Raw genomic sequence first — 5,344 nt, 5'->3', positions numbered from 1 at the left:
TGACAGAAGGGGAGAGGGTTTTATGATTTGCTCAGTTCTGTGCAAAGAAAGGAATGGACATTTTTCACGAGGGGCTGTTGACCTGTTGTGTCCTTCCCCTGCCTCCTGCGTGTCAAGGCTTACACACACAGTGCATTAATTGCCACTTTTGCAGGCTGCAGCTGATCACAGAATGAAAGCTGAGGTGTTTCTGTGCAAACCAGTCTTCGACCTTCAGCATCTCTTGCAGGGTCAGTCTGCTCCTGACTGCAGTCTGTGCTCTCAGAACAGACTTTGGTTGTGTTTGAAGGGTACAGGCTGGGTCTGTGTACACTGATGATGGCAGGCCAGGTTCCCTACAACTGACACACGAAGAGGTAACTCCACTTGTCTGATCTGACAGACCACAGAGAAGATAATCCTTCCTGGAGGGAGGCCACTGCAAAGTCTACCCTTTCCAGCACCGTGACTTGTGCAGTGACCAGGAGCAGTCTCTGTGACTTGTGCCACCACAGAGGCACCCTTGTGGCTCAGAGTGTCATGGAGCAGCCACAGCTGCTGCGGCTCTCCTGCCTTCTGCCACTGTGAGGGATGGAGACCAGAACTTTGATGTTTAGGCTCCAGAACTCATCTAGTCCACCTCCAGACCAACACTTTTTAACACCCTGTAACAGGCAAAAGAGCTGTAATGAAAATAAATTAAAGCTGCAACCTTCATTGAGCTTCTCCAAGAGGATTCTTCTATTTGCTGATGGTTCTGCCTGATCTTGCTTGACAAGTACAGTGCTCCTCAGTGCTCTAATTCATTAGATTATTTTGTTAATCAGTGGTAGCAAAACTGGGATTGGCAAGTGTTGTGCTTGACCCCTGGACTTCTGTGGGTACATACAGATGTTCTCTTGTGGAATTCTTAGCTAGTTGCAGTAACATCATCTCTGCTACTGATTAAAATGGAAGGAACAATGGTGGGAGGTCATTACAGAAGGTTTCTAGGAAAGAGCACAAGCCCACCAGTTACAGGAGATTCTAGAAATGGAACTCAGCTGTTCTGAGTCCCTCCAGCCCATTGTGACTAAGTCCTCCAAGGCCTATGTTACCAGGTTAGTAGCACAAAACCAGTTCCTCAGGTGTTCTTTCCCCAAGGCATGGCTCTTTTCGCATCAAAACCCACTGAAGGCAGAATGTGAAATCCAGAGCAGCAGGAGGTATGGAAAGAAATATGTCTTAATTGTTTTCTCTGGTCTGTTTTGCCACTGTACCCACCCTGCCCCATTTCTCTCTCCATCTTTAAATAAACTCTCCAGAGTTATTCTGCTATGCAGTAATGAACTCTTAATGAAATAAAATGAAATTAAATGCTGCTGAATGGAGCTGCATAAATGCCTTGTCATATTTTGTTATAATCACTTAGTGTGACTTCATCATCTGTGTCATCTGTCTCTCCAGCTTACTCATGGAGCAGCACGCACCATGGTGACAGGGCAGAAAAGGAAGAGAAATGCAAGTTCATGTGAGTTGGAGTAAATAATTCAGAGGCACTGGTTGTTGTTCTTAAACACAGAGCTGCCCAAGCTGCCAGGGCATACTGGTCCAGCACGCACAGAAATCACACTTTCCCTAGGAAAAGCCAAATACAGAGGAAACTGAGCAAAGCCTCCTGTCTGTTACCTTCCAGCTCATTGAGCAGGTGGAAACTCAGCAGTGTGGAGGGGTGGAGTGAGGCTGCAGGGTGTGGGAGCAGTACCTGCACACTGGCACCTGTGATTGCAGTACTGTGCTTCATTGTGAAACTGATTGAATACAGTCAGTGCTTCAGTTTGAAAGCCATTTCTGAATAATAGCTCAAGAGAAAGAGGGTGGGGGAAAAAGAAGCAGTATGCTGTACACAGCCCTTCCACAGAGCAGAGGCAAGAGTGAAAAGGAGCTTCGTATGACCAGTCTTAATGTTGTGGAAGGCTTGGATTTCCTGCCCATGCCACCTCACAAGGAACCTTACTTTGTTGTACTCTGCTTAGAAGGGGTTTTGCTCTGGCAACATAGCTGTGATAACTTTGGAAAGATGAAGTTTTGGAGACAAACACAAACCCTTGTGCGACTGCTCCATTGATCACCAAGCACAGCTGTGGTTTGTGTGTGGCTGCATATTGAACTCTTAGTCTTCCAATTTCTTGCTGTATCAGTGTCTTAAAAATTCTCCTGAGCAGTGAAGTGTTTCTTACCTTGATATTTTTGTCTAAAATTAAAAGGAAGCCAGTGCAGTGCAACAGTGTGAGGATGAGGCATGTTCAGTAACTCCCATACAATGTGTCAGGAGATCTGCATGATGTTTGCAGCCTAGGTCCTGCCTGGCTTGCCTTTCCTGCCCCTCCATTCCTTCACACCCAGGCACACGCAGGAGAGGTCACAGGTGTGGTCTGGAGGTGTTGGGGGCAGCTACAACCACCCTTCCCTGTGATGGGTTCTGGGTTCAGCCCAGCAGAGCAGTCAGTAGGTCGGGGGTGCTGTGTCTCTGTGGCTCACAGCTGTCCCAAATCCTGTTGACTGCTCACCTTTCCTTTCAGGCATGAATAACTGCAGCTGTGCAGCTGCACCTGCCTTGAGGAACAGAATGTATCTTGGCACAAAGCTGAGGGCTTATGAATTGCTGTGGTTTATGACTGGGGGTGGGATTTATTTATCACAAAGAACTGAGTCAATGTGTGTGTTTATTTGTATAAACAGATCTGAGGTCTAAGGGACCAGTGAGGCATTTAGACATCTGAGTCACATCCTCCAGCACTGCTGGTGCTTGTGGGCACAGACCTGGTCCCTCAAACACTTGTTTATTGCCACTGTCATGTAATAACTCGCCCTAGGGGCTGCCTGGGCCCAGTGTAACCACACATACTCCTCTGGCCTGACTGCAAAAAGCTTCTTAAGATCCAAATGCCATTTCTCCTTCAATAGTTGCCACTGTCTCACTGAGCACTTTCCTTTGCAAGGCACCCTGTGAGCCCAGGGGGCTCTGTCTGGGAGCCAAGGGCCATTGACAGCCCAGAGGAGATGGGCTGTGTCTGCCTCCCCTCCCAGTGCTCTGTGCTTGCCTTGGAGACAACACCTGGGTCTTTTCCTGGGGACATTGAGCACCTGAACAGCACAGCCCCGCAGGGGACCAGCCCAGCTCTCCCAAGCAAAGCAGCCCTGTACTAAAGACAGCCCTGCTCTCTCCTTCCATGGCATTAATGAGACCACAAGCAGCTCCATTTCTGGGAAGAGCTCTTTTAGAGCCAGCTTGGGTATCTCTCAACTGCATCTGGCAACAGATGGGAAACATCCACTCTGCTAGCAAGGCTAGGTAATATCTCACAGCAGAACTGCAGCCTCCCAGTCCTTACTGAACATGACCTTCTTGTTTCATCTGCCCATAGTCTTGTCCCTTCACACATCTGGCAGGAAAAGGCATTATTTTGAGGTCAGGGTGATGATGGGGAAAATATCTGCTGTTGTCAATTTTACACACAGTACTTCAGCAAATGTCCACATTTGCCAGCCTGAATTCAAAAGATGAAGAGAGGGTCATGAGGACAGAATAGCAACATGAATTAATGAATGTGTTTGTAAAATAATCTCCTGTATGCATAACTCACTTTTAGTACACGATTTTCAGTCTAGTCACAGAGAGGCTATGTTGGTTTGCACTTCTGCAACCCCTGAAATTCCTTTGCAGTCAGTTAGAGACAGCACTTTCTGTTAAATATATATAGTACTTCTCCAGGTTCATTTAAAGAGAGTGATAATATATCATTGCTCCCAGTAGGGACATAGCTGCCTCATAGCTTATGTCTGCTGTCAGGCAATAAAACTGGGCTTGAATGGTGCCAATCGATAGTGGAAATGCAGCAGCTGAAACTGTTAAGTGCAGCTTTAATGTTCCTTATGCAAACCCTAACTCTCACCAGAGAGTACACCTGCTCAAACAAGCAAAGAAACAGGACTGACTCCTCTATTTCCTAAGTAATTCCCAATATTTCCCCTATTTTTTGTAGTTTGTGTATCTTACAGGAGAAAAAAAAAGAGAGTTTCTGAATCTGCAGAAGGTAGTAGCAGCCAAAATTAAGAAAAGAGCACCTCTTTCTTGGGACAAATGTCTGTTGCTCACACACTCAAGGACAGATGAGCTGTCCTGGGCTATCTCCAAGCCTATCAGGGCACAGTTCAGTGAGTTCTGCCTCCTCATCTGCTTAGTGCTTTCCAGTACCTATCTGGATTCTGACCAAAGCAGGTACATGTCCCTGACTCGGCTCCAGGCAGAGCTCGTGCGTGGCTGTTCCATCCTCCTGTGCCGCTCCTAAGCCTCCCACACTGCACCCAGCATTGCCAGCTGCCAACCAGCCCCACAGCCTGGAGCTGGACCTGACTGCCCCTGGAGCCAAGAACCTGCTGCTCACATCAGCTTAGCTGGAGCTGCATGCCCTCAGGAGTGCCAGTGGCTGGACTTGGAATGTGTTCATGCTGAAAACCAGTTCATCTGCTCTGAAAATACAGGTGACACGTGGAGGGAGACCAGTGTTTTGACAGGCAGGCCCAGAGGGTTTGGGATCACCATTTTATTCTATCTGTAAGCTGGAGCAATTGCAACACTGGCATCCTTCTCCTGTGTCACACACAGCAAAGTAGATTAGAAGGAGAAAAAATTCCCTTCGTTTTCTTATTTCTTTCTGCAGGGCAGCCCTGACCTTTGTGGCACACCTGGCCGTGGCTGTGCCTGGGAAGGTTCACCCTTCCCAGCTGGAGCTGGTCCCAGCACAGGGAACTGGTTGTGCAGCAAGGCTAGGCACAGCAACAGCCTAGGTGAGGGGCATTTATCAGCCATTAGCAAGGTTATAAAGAAGGAAAGAGGGACCTTAGGAAGGCCCTGTAGGAAGATGTCTCTGCTCTGAAGGTGACTGGCTGGGGGCTGCAGTCAGAGGAAGGTAAGAGATGGATGGGGAAGTGAGCTTTTATGTAGTAGTGGTGTGAATCTGTGCACAGTGTCAAAAGCAGCTCTGTGTCCTGAGTCTGGCCCCTGAGCTTAGGGCAGACGCTGTGGTCATAAAGGGGATGGATCTTGAGCCGTGAAATGGTGGAAAAGGTAAACTCTCATTTTGGTGGAAGTATGTGCTTGCCTTTCTTACTTCTCCATTTCCTCTTACCTAGAGATTACAGCAAAGCTGTGAGCAATCTTGTGAGATGAAAGGCCAGGGTTTGCTTGTGTGTGCCAGGAGCTGGGGTGCCTAGAGAGCCTGAGGCAATGTCCTGGGAATTTGATGTAGCAACTGTCCTGTTGCCTACTCTTTCCCTATGAAAGGATCAAGGAAACAAAACAAGAAGTTACTGTGACTGCCTT

General features: G+C 47.9%; 1 long non-coding RNA gene across 1 annotated transcript; it reads left to right on the top strand.

The window, feature by feature from the left end:
• The first annotated feature begins 1,085 nt into the window (after nucleotides 1-1,085).
• On the top strand, nucleotides 1,086-4,777 carry LOC128792760 (uncharacterized). Its single transcript, XR_008432547.1, has 3 exons — nucleotides 1,086-1,184; nucleotides 1,426-1,489; nucleotides 4,683-4,777. It is a non-coding gene; the product is annotated as an uncharacterized LOC128792760 (long non-coding RNA).
• The last annotated feature ends 567 nt before the right edge of the window (nucleotides 4,778-5,344 follow it).

Source organism: Vidua chalybeata, chromosome 10 (assembly GCF_026979565.1).
Source record: "Vidua chalybeata isolate OUT-0048 chromosome 10, bVidCha1 merged haplotype, whole genome shotgun sequence".
NCBI classification, from domain to species: Eukaryota; Metazoa; Chordata; class Aves; order Passeriformes; family Viduidae; genus Vidua; species Vidua chalybeata.
The sequence above is the reverse complement of the archived record's forward strand: the minus strand, read 5'-3'. Positions and strand labels throughout refer to the sequence as shown.